The sequence below is a fragment of the Carcharhinus amblyrhynchos genome, chromosome 7, assembly GCF_965287045.1.
Source record: "Carcharhinus amblyrhynchos chromosome 7, sCarAmb.v2.hapA, whole genome shotgun sequence".
NCBI classification, from domain to species: Eukaryota; Metazoa; Chordata; class Chondrichthyes; order Carcharhiniformes; family Carcharhinidae; genus Carcharhinus; species Carcharhinus amblyrhynchos.
This window is the reverse complement of record NC_137330.1, coordinates 78354374-78370492: the sequence shown is the minus strand read 5'-3', so window position 1 is coordinate 78370492 and position 16119 is coordinate 78354374.

Below are 16119 nucleotides of genomic sequence, written 5' to 3'. Positions count from 1 at the left end.
TGGGCATCAGGTGGAAAACTCTCTTCCGTTTGGAGTTGTACCTAACATGAAGGAAGATGGTTGTGGTTGTTGGCGGTCAGTCATCTCAGCTGCAGGATATCACAGCAGGAGTGCCTCAGTTTAGCGTCCTTGGCCCAACCATCTTCAGCTGCTTATTCAACAATTTCTATCCATTATAAGATGAGAAGCGGGATGTTCACTGATGATTTCACAATGTTCAGCACCATTCCTGACTCTTCAGATCCAAATGCAGCAAGAACTGGACAATAACCAGGCATGGGCTGCCAAATGGCAAGTAACATTTGTGCCACACAAGTGTCAGGCAATGGCAGTCTCCAACAAGAGAGAATCTAACCATTGCCTTTTGACATTCAATGGCACTGCCAGTACTGAATCCCCCTACTATCAACATCCTAAAGGTTTTCATCGATTAGAAACTGAACTGGACTAGCTCTATTAAATACTGTGACTGCAAGAGCTACAGCGAGTAACTCACCCAAAACTTCCCAAAACCTGTCCGCCATCTACAAGGCACAACTCAAGAATGTAATGGAATATTCTTCACTTGCCTGGATGACTGCAGCTCCAATAACACTCAGTCAGCTCAGGACCATCCAGAACAAAGCAGTCTACTTGATTGACAATCCTTCCACAAACATCCGCCAATGACCAGTAGCAGCAGTGTAAGCCACCTACAAGAAGCACAGCAAGACCTCAGTAGAGTTCTTTAGGTAGCACCTTCCAAACTCACTTCTGTTACCATCTGAAAGAGTAAGAAGCAGACACATGGAAACACCACCACCTTGGAGATCCCCTTCATGTCTTACACCATCCTGACCTGGAAATATCAACATTACTTCACCGTTGCTGGTTAAAATCCTGCAACTTACTTAGTAAACATGCCTGTGAGCCCAGCTTCAGAGTACTTCGGCACCATGTCACAAGGGTGTCCTGATTTCACAATGCACTCTCTCCCCCCACAGACATTAGAATCTTCCCTTCTATTCTAGAAGGGAATAAAATTCTAGAAGGCGATATATTCCCCCATCCCTTCCCCCACATGGGTCGCTAGCAAGAGGCCTTCCCAGTGGGTCCCCCATCGTGATATTATCCACGCCTGCATGCACCCCCCCAGCCACTGCACGCCCCCTCCCCCCCTCATAGATCCCACCCAGGCCCCATCCCCTTGGTGCTCACCCTGGCATGCTGCCATGGTGCCCAACTGGCACTGATAGGGTGACTGGTGGCCATCTGCCACTATGCCAGATGAGATATGCTAGGTGGGCACTGCACAATGAGCACCATGCAGCCATGCTCCCAGCCACCTGGGGGATTCAATGGCCTCTGAGCACCCCCCCGCCAACACCACCCCCACCCCGACCAACCCCCCCCATCCCCGCTCCCCAGTGTCACCATTGTGCCAGGTCTCTGCTAGTGGACAGCAGTACTGATTTATGCTGGTGTGACGTCCTGCCAGAGAGAGATATGTAAATGTCTGCTGCTGTGTCGCTTTGAACCTATCCCTTAATCTAGTCTGCCAGTTTACCCTGGCTAGCTCTGCTTTTACACTCTCATAATTGCCCTTAATCCAGTCTTAGAGTCACTCTTTTCTCTGACAAATGGAAGGTAAAATTTAACGTGATGAAAGGCCTGTTTCCATGCTGTTAATCTCTATGGTTCTATGGGGATGTCTTTACTACAATAACAGATGTGATACAACCTCTCCCTGGTTGATTCCAAAATGGAGCCATTGTTCTCAATAGGTAATGTGGTTATATATAATTAATGCACAACATCATGATCTATTGAGAAGATCACAATGCAGCTCCTGACAACCTTTCAGAGTAAATATGTTATTGCACAGTCATAAGAAAGAGCAAGATATTTATCCTTAAAGAAAATGACCCATATAATCTGGGTTTAAGCCAGTTTACAGGAGTTATTTTCTAGTTTAAGTTCTTTCTGTTAGTATATAAAGTCCAAGTACAGGCACAGAAACAATAAGGTTACCGCTTACAGTCCTTCTACTGATTTTAACAGAGGTCGTAGGACATGTCTTTTCTTTAGCCTTAAATGTTGTCACGTTAGCATTTAGGTCTCTTCTGCTTTTTCTGTTCAATGTAGCTTACATGGTGTAACATGGATACAGTCTGGTTTTTCTTTCAGTTTTGCGGCTGTTCTAGTTGTCAGCAGCACCAGGAGAAAAAGAATCCTTGTTCATTGCTTTTACATAGACTTGATCACATGGCTTAAATGGATGCATATTTCCTTCAGTTAGGGGTTTCTGAGCTTGTTTAACCTTTTCATGTATTCTCCCAGCCATCTCACATAGCGCCTAAGCATATTTCAGAGTGGTCTCATCTGACCATACCAGGGCTACGACAGCAGGAGTCATGGGCGATCTCGTACCTGTTGTCATAGGTATTCCCATCAGAATCTCATGGGGTGTCAAACCTGTGGTCCTATTCTTCTGGTTCCTCATAGTATACTTTACTATGGACATGGCATCAGGCCATTGCATTGCATTTTGCTGGCATAGTTTTATTAATATGGCTTTTATTGTTCCATTAACCCTCTCCATCATTCCAGAGGATTGGCGTTGGTAAGGTTTCCAATCGAAACCCATGGCTTCAGTCAAATTTTGTATCAATTTACTGGTAAAATGAGTACCTCAGTCACTGTTGATACCCATGAGGATCCGGAATCTAGGTATTATTTCCTTTATAAGTCTATTTACTACTATCCTAGCATCATCCCTCCTAGTTGGGCATGTCTCTACCCATCTAGAAAAAATATCAACTACTACCAGGATGTGCTTAAATCCTTTGATTAGCGGCATGTGTACAAAGTTAATTTGTAAGTTTTCAAATGGGGGAAGTTGTGCTTGCGGCAGATAATCAAATTTCGCAGGGGGACTTCCCTTTATTATTCCCATGTTTTTGCAATTTTTTTCAATGGTTACTGTTATTCCTGGGGCATACCATTGCTGTGTTATAGCGTGTCATCCCACCTTTGCCCATGTGAGCCTCTCCATGTGCAAGGTGAGATGGGCAAGAATAATGATCAGGGATAGGCAATGCGGCCATCTGAATGTATCCAGATATTATTATGTACATAGCAATCAGCCTGGCTCCAGGTTTGTTTTTCCTGGATTGTTGCCAGTCCCTGGGCTTGTTGCAACTGGGTATTGTCTATTACAGTAGGAGGTACAATTGCAGCAGCTTGCACCTGGGGGTGTTGTTGTATAGCAGCTTGGCATGCTGTATAGTTTGCAAGGCAATTACCAACAGAGACTTCATCTTCTGCTTTTATATGGGCCTCACATTTTATAACAGCGCTTTGCTTGGCAGCTGAATGGCATCTACAAGGTTAAATACTTTTCAGTGAGATCAGGGAAGATGGTAAATGAGGGGGAGGTGTGGCATTGTTAGTCAGGGACAGTATTACAGTGGCAGAAAGAACGTTTGATGAGGACTCGTCTACTGAAGTAGTATGGGCTGATGTTAGAAACAGGAAAGGAGAGGTCACCTTATTGGAAGTTTTCTACAGGCCTCCAAAAAGTTCCAGAGGTGTAGAGGAAAGGATTGCAAAGATGATTCTAGATAGCAGCAAAAGTAACAGGGTAGTTGTTGTGGGGGATTTTAACTTTACAAATATTGACTGGAAAAGCTATAGGTTGAGTACTTTAGATGGGTCAGTTTTTGTCCAACGTGTGCAGGAGGGTTTCCTGACACAGTATGTCGATAGGCCAACAAAAGGCGAAGCCACATTGGATTTGGCACTGGGTAATGAACAGGCCAGGTGTTAGATTTGGAAGTAGGTGAACACTTTGGTGATAATGACCACAATTCGATTACATTTACTTTAGCAATGGGAAGGGATAGGTATATACTACAAGGCAAGAATTATAGCTGGGGGAAAGGAAATTATGGTGCGATTAAGTGAGATTTAAGATGCATAGGATGTGGAAGGAAACTGCAGGGGATGGGCACAATGGAAATGTGGAGCTACTGCGTGTCCTTGATAAATATGTACCGTCAGGCAGGGAGGAAGTGATCGAGCGAGGGAACCATTGTTTACTAAAGAAGTTGAATTGCTTGTGAAGACGAACAAGGAGACGTATGTCATGATGAGACGTGAAGGCTCAGTTGGGGTGCTTGAGAGTTACAAGTTAGCCAGAAGGACATAAAGAGAGAGCTAAGAAGAGCCAGGAGGGGACATGAGAAGTCTTTGGCAGGTAGGATCAAGGAAAACCCTAAAGCTTCCTATAGGTATGTCAGGAATAAAAGAATGACTGGGCTAAGATTAGGGCCAGTCAAGGACAATAGTGGGGAGTTTTGCGTAGAGTCCGAAGAGATAGGAGGGGCGCTAAATGAATATTTTTCATCAGTATTCACACAGGAAAAAGACAATGTTGTCAAGGAGAATACAGACTATTGGATCAGACAGGATTGAGGTTCATAAGAAGGAGATGTTAGCAGTTCTGGAAGGTATGAAAATAGGTAAGTCTCCTGGCCCGTATGGGATTTATTCTAGGATTCTCTGGAAGTCTAGGGAGGAGATTTCAGAGCCTTTGGCTTTGATCTTTAGGTCATCATTGTCTACAGGAATAGTGCCAGAAGACTGGAAGATAGCGAATGTTGTAATTATAGACCAGTGAGCCTTATTTCTGTTGTGGGCAAAGTTTTGGAAAGGAGTATAAGAGATAGGATTTATAATCATCGAGAAAGGAATAATTTGATTAGGGATAGTCAGCACGGTTTTGTGAAGGGTAGGTCATGCCTCACAAACCTTATTGAGTTCTTTGAGAAGGTGATCAAAGAGGTTGATGAGGGCAAAGCAGTATAAAAGCGGTATACATGGATTTCAGTAAAGTGTTTGATAAGCTATTGCAGAAGATACAGAGGCATGGGATTGAGGATGATTTAGTGGTTTGGATCAGAAATCGGCTAGCTGCAAGAAGACAGATGGTGGTGGTTAATGGGAAATGTTCATCCTGGAGGTCAGTTACTAGGGGTGTACCGCAAGGATCTGTTTTGGGGCCACTGCTGTTTGTCATTTTTATAAATAACCTGGATGAGGGTGTAGAAGGATGGGTTAGTAAATTTGTGGATGATACTAAAGTCAGTGGAGTTGTGGATAGTGCGGAAGGATGTTGCAGGTTATAGAGGAACATAGATAAGCAGCAGAGCAGGGCTGAGAGGTGGCAAATGGAGTTTAATGCGGAAAAGTGTGAAGTGATTCACTTTGGAAACAGGAATAAAGAGTACTGGGCCAATGGTAAGTAACTTGGTAGTGTGGTTGAGCAGAGAGATCTCAGTATCCACGTGCATAGATCCCTAAAGGTTGGCACTCAGGTTAATAGGGTTGTTAAGAAGGCATACGGTATGTTAGCTTTTATTGGTAGAGGGATTGAATTTAGGAGCCATGTTGCAGTTGTGCAAAACTCTGGTGCGGCTGCACTTGGAGTATTGAATATAGTTCTGGTCGCCGCATTATAGGACGGATGTGGAAGCATTGGAAAGGGTGCAGGTTAGATTTACCAGGATGTTGCCTGGTATGGTGGTAAAGTCTTATGGGGAAAGGCTGAGTGACTTGAGGCCATTTTTGTTAAAGAGAAGAAGGTTAAGAGATGTCTTAATAGAGGCATATAAGATGATCAGAGGATTAGATAAGGTGGATAGTGTGAACCTTTTTCCTCAGACGGAGATGGTTAGCATGAGGGAACATAGGTTTAAATTGAGGGGTGATAGATATAGGACAAATGTCAGAGGGGGGTTCTTTACTCAGAGAGTAGTAAGAGCGTGGAATGCCCTGCCTCCAAAGTAGTGGGCTCGCCAAAAGTAAGAGCATTTAAATGGTCATTGGCTAAACATATGGATGATATTGGAATAGTGTAGATTAGGTGAACTTTAGATTGGTTTCACAGGTCGGCGCAACATTGAGGGCCGAAGGGCCTGTACTGTGCTGTAATATTCTATGTTCTATACTAGTTGGGCATGTTTGATTGATAGGACGTAATAAATCCTCTATTTTTCCACAATTGACCAAAATCATGCACTACTCCAAAGGCATATCGTGAGTCAGTATAAATGTTAGCAGTTTTATCTTTGGCCAGTATACAAGCTCTTCTTAAGAGAAGTAGTTCAGCTGCCTGGGCTGAAGTCCCATTTGGCAAGGCATAAGCTTCTGAGACTGCATGTGGTGTTACAACTGCATATCCTGCTGACATCAGGTCATCGCTAGGGAGATGTGACAATCCATCAGAGCAGGGGGAGCATCTGACAGCGTGGAAGCTAACTTTGGATTTCTTCCATACACCAAATGATATAGTCTACTCTGCAATCATTTGCAAAAAGTTGTTTATTGGCACCAACCATGCCAATTGCATTTGCAATTTACAATCTGGTTGATCAGGCAATATATTTTGTAACATGTTGCCTATTACCACATGGTTTCTTTTGGAAAAACTATTCTGAAACAGGCTCTCAACTGCTGTATGCATAACTATGTTGTTTAGATTTTCACACATATCTTGAAATTCTTCATTTGCAAATGCTTCACCATTAACAGTCAAGAACATCATTGGTGTTCCTAATTCTTCTCCTACCAATTTCTCCATGACTTTATCAACAATGGTCCTTTTGTCTTTTACTATGTATCACATTGGATAGGCTTAATCTGTTTGCACATCTATGAGGATAGTATATAAATACCCCTTTCCTAATCCCAAACTTTCAAGTCCATTGCCACTGTGTTGTTAAACTTCTTGGCTAGTGGCAACTGGATGTGGTGGTGTCTTGTGATATTTAATGCAGATTTTGCATTGAGCAGTGATTTGTCCAGTAAGATCATCATATCCTATATCAAGCATTTCTGTATCTCAAAGAAGAACCTTCAGTTCCTGTGATGCTGGATGTGCAAGCTGTGTAATTTCCACATTATCTTCTTTTTGTCCACCAAATTCCTATTCTCAGCGGTTAACAAAATTTCATGAATTTTTTGAGGAGAAATCTCTGGCTTACTTAGTGGTGAGCAATAATGGTCGATTGAGTGAAATGCAGATCTACACATTTTCCAAACACATCATCTTGATCGTTTCTCATACTTAGCATCACTTCAGCCTTCTTCATCACAGATCAATTTAACAATAGTGATATCTCACGAGAAACCATATCAGTATTGATATACAGATTGATCCCTGTGATCTTATAAGGGAGGATCACTCATTTGGAGGATGTTAATGTTTTGTCCTTGCCAAACTTGATACTCCTTGACCTTCTGTCAGCCTGTCTGATCGAGAGACCACAGAAAGCAGTTAAACCAGTCGATTCCACACATTGTAGAGGTGCAACCATTATCCAAAACTGCACAGTTAAAGGAATCGAGCCTCAATATGCTAATTAGTAGATTCAAACATTCAGTGACCAATGCAGTTCCATCATGGCAGCCACTAGCATTATTTTCAGTTTCAGACAAATCTGCCTCATTGTTTACTTCAAAAACATAAATCCTTCGCTATGGGAAGTTCATTCTATAATAATTCTGGGAATTACACAGGGAACAGTGATTAATCATGCCCCATGTATTTTTTGGGTTTAAACTGCCTACGGTCACCATCCCAGGCATGCTTTTTAACCCAGCTTTCAAACTGGCTAGAGTTATGACCATTTTCAGACCTCCTGTCATTAACACCATCTCTGTATTGTAGTTTTCATCTAAAGCTTGGTTGATCCTGAAGCTGGGTCACAATTGAATCCTCTATCCTTCATTTCATGGCACTTTGTGTGCATTTGCCACGAGAATGGCTGGGAATGACTGTGACAGAAATTATTTTTAGGACTGCAGCAATTTGATCTCGATTTCTAATGAAATTGAATCTCTATTAATACCAAAAGACTATCAACATGGGAAATGTGGGCATAACCCAGTAATTTAAATGCCAATACAGATACGGAATTTCAAGTGCAAATCTCTGTAGTGTGTTATAACGTTTATCAAAATCCATGATACATTCTTCCATGGACTGATTCTTTGATTTTCTAAACCTATCAAAGATTGTCCAGGCTTCAAATATTTCTAATAACTAATCCTTTTTGTAAATGCTTTCTGAAAATGCTTTATTCTTTATCTTACTTTTGGGTAGCTTCAATAATGTTAATGCTATACTTTGCTTCTTTTTGGGAATGGAAGTAACCCAGGTCTGCATTTTAACTTCAGATAAAGAGGGATAGATTTTTAGGCACTACAGGGATCAGGGAATTGGGGATCGTTTGAAAAGGTATGGTTGAGGTCGAAGGTGAGTCATAATCCTTTTGAATGGTAAAGTAGATTCAAAGAGAAAAATTGCCAACTCCTGGTTCTATTTAAGGCCTTACAACCTGGCATTGTGTTTTTAGATGATGTCCCTGAGAAGCAACATGTAAGGTGAGAGGTATAAGGCAGCCAACAATATATCTATGGAGACTCCAATTGAACTGGTGCATGAGCCAGGACACAGGTAGAATACCTTTCTCATCTACAAGTAGTTTGGGATTCTGGTTTGTCAGAGGGCCCCTCTGTTTAATGGGTCGTCCAAAGCACGACAGCTCCAACAGGACAGCACTCCTTCAATGCTGCAATGAGGTTTCAGCATGGGTCAAGTAGACAAATGTCTGGATTTGTGTTTGAACTCACAACCTTCTAATGCTGAGCTGACAGTGCTACCAGTGAGGCAATACTCATTTATTGGGACATTAAATATTACAAGAAATTCTCAGTTTTAGCTGGCATACTATTGATGATACTGCCTAAACAAAAAGGGAGATTTATTGTACAAAGTAAATGCTCATTGAATGTAGTTTTATTTATTTTGAGTGTGTAGATATTGGATTTCCAGATTGTGGCCTACATAGTTGCATTCGTGGATACAAAGGAAAAGAAATGGGAGAAAAAATGGTTAAGTCCATCAACGTTGATCTTAACCATTGTACTGTGCAACTGTGAACTCAACACTCCTGTTTCCCTCCCTCTACTGGTTGCTCAGCTATTGCTGGCTGCTGAATACCACCCAGTTTCTGGCCTTCCCCCTTATTCATGTTCTGGGTGGTGTCAGTAAGTGCGTACATTCAGAAATATGAAGCGGTGTGGTAAAGCGACTGCTCTTGAGAATGATGATCATTTGCAGCTAGAAAAATTCTGTAACATAGATTCAAACAAATTAAATTGTATTGGATTGGAAGCACAAAGCTAGAGAGAAAACTTCAAAATTATAAATATTTTCCCTGCAGATTTAAGGATCCCAGAAAAGACATTGATGCCATAACGAATAATTCCTTAAAAAAGATCAGATGCATGTCTAAGTGACTTACTTGGCAGCTGAAGTACATGCCAAAGTGATTAAATAGTCCCAAAAACATAACAATTTGAAAAAGGGTAGAGGAAATTGCTGACCATAGAGGGCAGGTGGTCAGTGAAGAAAAGTGGAATAGTGGAGATGAGTAAATTTCCTGGGATTTTGTGATTCCCTCTGAGAATCAACCAGTATTTCTACAGACATCTGTGGGAGATTAAGTGAATCAGGTAAGGCTTTTGATTTTTTGATTTGATTTATTGTCACATGTATTAGCATACAGTAGAAAGTATTTTTCCTTGCCGGCTATACAGACAAAGCATACCGTACATAGAGACATAAACAAGAGAGTGCAGCATGTAGTGTTAGTCATTACAAGGGTGTAGAGAAAGATCAACTTAATGCAAGATAGGTCCATTCAAAAGTCTGACGGCAGCAGGGGAGAAACTGTTCTTGATTCGGTTGATACGTGACCCCAGACTTGTATCTTTTTCCCGACGGAAGAAGATGGAAGAGAGAATGTTCGTGTTAGTGTATAATACAGTTTTAAAAATATGAGCAGCCTGCGAGTCTTTTCTCATCTTTATCTCGTGAAATGCCCTGTTTTGAAACTGAGCTGTGGGTGTCACCATTTTGGTGGACATAAATTAGAATACCAATGGGTGGTTAGAATGGTGGTTGGCAAGGATACACTGCTGAAAAGCTGAGATTCCGTAAGATACAAGAGTATTTAAGGATTTAAAATCTGTGCAATCTGAGTGGCAAGCAGCAAATCCACACGTATTGGTCAGATGTTACCCTGAAGTACATCGTAACTGCGAACCCATTACTGCACTCGGCTGGATCGTAGACTAACAGATTTTCTCCTGTAAAGGAACGTGGAGAAAATGCCAACCCGTCTGACATGATACCTATTTGAACCCCTTCCTGGTGGCTGCTGAATCATTCGTTCCCCAGTTCACCTGCTCGTGTGAATCCTGCAGGTTTCTAACAGCGCAGTGCTGCCTTGATCAACCAGATAGGGAAACATCTTCAGCCGATTAGGGGATATCGCCTAAATCAGAGGCTGTGTTAATGTCAACAATCTGTATCACCCGAACTAAATTACCTGTCGGTGGTATCGCCTTTTAATGATATCCATCGGTACGGGAAAGGCAATGGTTGAACTGGAAACAGGGATGCTAATACAATGAAGCGGGTGAATACAGAGTGAATTGAGTCGCGGAGCCATGGATCTTGCACCGCGATCTAAGCGCCATATCACCGAAATTGACGAGAAGACGCCACTTCCTGTCGGTCAGAAACATTACAGTGAGGAATAAAGACCCTCCGACAAATATCTGCAGCAAATCCGCAGGATTCAGAGCATCCCGTGTTGCAGATGAAAGGACACCTTTGTTCTGTTATTTAAGAAGTCCCCTGTGCAAAATTAATTTTTGCACTATTGATGCGGATCCTACTCTGAGACCGTGAGTACCTGGGAATGTGGTTTATTGTTAAAACATGGTGATTTCACCAATTGCATCTGGAGGTGTTTTTTTCCCCAGCGTTGGGACTGCAGCATTTGCACAGTTTGGGGGTTTGTGTTGGCAGAATATTGAGTGATGAGAATGTGGTAAAAGGGCCGGGAATGTGTTACTTATTATCTGTGAATGCGTTCTGAGCCTTTTTCTCAAAAAGCTTTTTGAAAAGGTTTGCAACACAGAAAATAACAATGCGAGTGAAGTGTTGTTTGTGTAATTCTAAATAACCTGCGTGTATTTTTTACAAGGAGATGGATTTTCTCATTAAAATCGTTCCTGATTCGGAAGTCAGAACAAAATGAGAATTAAAAAGTCGGCATTTCTGCCAACCTTACCAGGGATAAGGAAGAGGTTTTTACATTAAAATACCTTTTGGCCATTTCTTATCAGATTTTAAATCTATCAGACGGGGCTGCGTACATATTTTTTCAAAGTTGTTGAAGATGTGGATGTTGGATTATTAAAATGCATTTTATTGAGCTGATTTGTGGACTATAGTGCAACCAGTCAACATTAAAATGCAGATCGATTTACAATTCATCTTTCAAAACGGTCTGTAATCCATGTCAACTCCCCGCAAAGCTTCTTGTCAAAATATTTACCTTAAAGCATTGCATTAATTCAAATATAAATGTTCTCAATAAATAAATGTAACATTATTCCGGATTTCTGAGCAGAATCCTAACCATTTGGCGTGTGTTTTAGTTTCGGTGAAAGCAGAGTTTGTGATCATTGCGGGACCTCATTCAGCGATGATTGTGTGAAATTCCACATTCGCGACAAAACGCCGAAGATTAAATATCTTCCACCAAAGCCCCACTGCCCTCCACCCCTCCATCCCCCAACTTCACTTCACATCGCCAGAACCAACACTTCAATACAAAATTAAATGGGGGTTTAGATTTGGCCTCTTTTAGGTGGACGTTTAAATTTGGAGAGTTCAGTGGCATCCAACTTGCTAACCTCACATAAAAAGACTTCATTCCAAAATCTCTACTGTACCAAGAGTGGTTAGGAAAGAAATAATGCAAACAAAATAATGGAGCATTTGTAACTATCTTCCAATGAGCTCGGTATGCTTTTAAATGTAATTTTCCAGAGTTCTCACTACAAGTCAACAAACTACCTTGCTGATCCGCAGAAGTGACCCAGGTTGGCGCTAAACATGTTACAATGTGGAAATGATTGTATCGCACGATAGAAGTATAATCAATGTACAACATTGGAGGGAACAAAGATACTATTTTAACAAAAACACCAAATCAAATTGAGACCTTGCAGATTGTGCTGAGTCCGCTCTATAAACCAATTATTGGAGAATATCATACAGTATTAATTGTAGCATGATTAAACACAAGGTACTGCCAGCCATAGAATTCTAGATGATTTTAAATGGTTTTCTTAAAGAACTTCAGATCAAGATTCAATGTCCCATCCTAAAGTATAGTAGACCGTGCAGCACATATTCATTTCCTCTATTCCAATAATCTAATGTTTTAGAGACTAAGTTCAAAGTTTATTTATTAGTATGGCAAGTAGGCTTCCATTAACATTACAACAAAGTTACTGTGAAAATCCCCTGGTCGTGCTTGTTTGGGTACACGGAGGGTGAATTTAGCATGACCAATGCACCTAACCAGCACGTCTTTTGGACTGTGGGAGGCAACTGGAGCTCCTGGAGGAAACCCATGTAGACACGGGGAGAACATGCAGACTCTGCACAGACAGTGACCCAAACTGGGAATTGAACCCAGGCCCCTGGTGTGAGGCAGCAGCGCTAACCACTGTGCCACCATGCTGTGCCATGCAATGTTGTGTTATGAATTTGGACATGATATTTGTACATTCTAAGATGTAGCTTGGTGTAAAATCAAATCAAATCTTAAATCGTTGATTGTAATGACAGATCTAGACTGCAAGTTAGCCACTTTGTAAACTTCTTAATTTATGCAACTTATAGTGAAGCAATCCTGAATAATACATACTAGAGTTGCCTTATTATTGTAATATTAATTATATAGTTCTACAATGTATGCTAAAATTTAGTAAGATATTGGTCCTATCCTCCTTTACTTTTAAATTTCTCATTTTAATCTCTCTTATCTATTCTATATTAACTTTACATAACTTTAAACTTCCATAATTTACCTTATTTTTATAATTTTCTGCCCATTTTCCTGTTTAAGTACTTCACTTACCTTGCCCTTCAGCATATGTAACCCACAATCTAAAAAACTACCAAGAACATTTTCCATCTTCCCCTCTCCTGGCAGCATTTTGAAGGAACAATTCTGTCCTTGGCACCCTGGTTTATCACTCTGGCATGTTTCCGTGCAATCACAGAAGGTGTAAAGCCTCCCCCCCCTCCACCCCCCAACTTTTATGTCCATACTGTCCAGGGCTCCATACATTCTTTCTAAGGCAACAGTGATTTACTTATACATTTTCAGCCTAGCCTCAATGCTGCTCACAATGCAGTCTCCTCTACTTTGGGAAGACTCTACATTGCTTTGCAGCACACATTCACCTATTCCGTATGTACGACCTCAACCTTATGCATGCCAATTCAATTTGCCATCTTGCTGTCATACCCATATTTCTGTTCTTGTCTTGCTATACTGTTCCACTGAATCTTAATGCAAACTGGAGGAAAAGAACCTCAACTTATAGTTAGGCACTTCACAGACTTCCCAATACTAAAGAAAATCCAGGTAACTTACCTTAGTAACTAACGTGCAGTGGCTCTGACATCCATCATTATGAAAGATCAGTCATGGCACTAATCAATTCCAGCCTCCCAAATTGCCTGGATCAACTACAGTTCATCTATTGCTGCAAAGCCTATGAAGAGAGATTGGATAGACTGGGTCTGTACTTGTTAGAGTTTAGAAGGCTGAGGGGGGATCTTATAGAGACTTACAAGATAATGAAGGGGATAGATAGGGTAGAAGTAGAGAGATTCTTCCCGCTTAGAAAGGATAGCAGAACTAGAGGGCACAGTCTCGAAATAAGGAGGGTCAGTTTAGATCGGAGTTGAGGAGGAAATTCTTCACTCAAAGGGTGGGGAGTCTCTGGAATTCTCTGCCCATTGAAGTGGTGGAGGCTACCTCACTGAATATATTTAAGTCATGGAAAAATAGGTTTCTGATAGACAAGGGAATTAATGGTTATGGGGAGAAAGCGGGAAAGTGGAACTGATCCACTTCAGATCAGCCATGATCTTGTTGAATGGCAGGGCAGGTTCGAAGGGCTAGATGGCCTACTCCTGCTCCTATTTCTTATGTTCTTTTGTTCTTATGCAACAGATCCACAATAGATGGCATCTCCCTGGCCCTACATTCAACCCTGAAACACCTAGATAACAAAGACACCCATCTCAGTCTCCTATTTCTTGACTACAACTCAGCCTTCAACATTATTATTCCCACGAAACTCATCTCCAGCCTTCGTTACCTGCGGCTCAGCTCATCCCTCTGTGACCAGGATGTTGCCTTGTATGGAGGGTATTAGCTATGAGGAGGAGTTGGAGAAACTTGGATTATTCTCACTGGAATGATGGAGGTTGAGGGGTGACCTGACAGAGTGGATAGTCAGAAGCCTTTTCTCAAGGTGGAAGAGTCAATTACTAGGGGGCACAGGGTTAAGGTGCGAGGGGCAAGGTTTAAAGGCAATATACAAGGCAAGTTTTTTTTTACACAGAGGATGGTAGGTGCCTGGAACTCACTGCTGGAGGAGGTCATGGAAACAGATACGATTGTAACTTTTAAGGAGTGTCTTGACAAATACATGAATAGGATGGAAAAATAGGGATATGGTCCCTGTAGGGGTAGGGGACTTTAGTTCAGTTGGGCAGCATGGTTGATGCAGGCTTGGATGGCCAAAGAGCCTATTCCTGTGCTGTAATCTTCTTTGTTCTTTGACTCTAGACTCTAGTTCTTCTAGACTCCCTAACTCACAGACTGCAATCAGTAAGGGTAGGCAACAACACCTCCTCCATCATCATCCTCAACACTGGTGCCCTATAAGGCTGTGTCCTCAGCCTCTTACTATACTGCTCATACACCTATGACTGTGTGGCCAAATTCCCCTCCAACTCAATTTTCAAGTCTGCTGATGACACCACCTTAGTGGATCAGATCACAAACAATGATGAATCGAAGTACAGGAAAGAGGTAGAGAATTTGGTGAACTAGTGCATGTCAATAACCTCTCCTGCAATGTTAATAAAATGAAGGAGATAGTCACCAACTTCAGGAAGCGTAATGGAGGACATGCCTTTGTCTACATCAATAGGGATAAAGTGGAATGGTCAAATGCTTCAAGTTTTTAGGTCACCACGACCTGTCCTGATCACTCCATGCCAACGCTATAGTTAAGAAATCTCACCAACACCTCCACTTTCTCAGGAGGCTAAGGAAATTTTGCATGTCCACTACGACTGTCACCAACTTTTACAGATGCACCATAGAAAGCATTCCTTCTGGTTGTATCATGGCTTGGTATGGCTCCTGCTCTGTCCAAGACTGCAAGGAACTACAAAAGGTCGTGAACAAAACCCTATTCATCAAGCAAACCAGCCTCTCTCCATTGACTCTGCTTCTACTTCGCGTTGCCTCAGAATAGCAGCCAACATAATGAAGGAGCCACATATCCCGGACATTCTCACTTCCACCTTCTTCCGTCAGAAAAAAGATACAAAAGTCTGAGGTCACGTACCAATTAACTCAAGAGTAACTTCTCCCCTGCTGCCATCAGTCTTTTGAATGGACTTACCTCACATTACGTTGATCTTTCTCTACACTCTAGTTATGATTGTAGTACTATATTCTGCACCCTCTTCTTTCCTTCTCTATGAATGGTATACTTTGACTGTATAGTGTCCCAGAAACAATACTTTCACTATATTCTAATACATGGGTCAATAATACATCAAATCAAATTTAAAATAAAATCAATATTGAGTTCAGGATTCAGACCGTGTGCTGTCTCCTCCATTCTGAATTTTTCCACAATTGCCAGTCTATATCTTGTGCTCATGTTTTTGTCTTAGACAGTCACATCCTTTATTCTGCTATTAACTGGATCTACTGCTCTCATTGCCACTTACTTTACTTTTCCTCTGTGTCATTTTCTTTGACATCAGTCTTTGTTACTTAATCTCCCCCAGCCTGTAACCTATTCCTGATCTTACTTGTGCTCCACCTGCCCATCCTTCTCTTTTCAACAACATAAAACCCATCACATTCCTACCTCATTAGTTTTGAA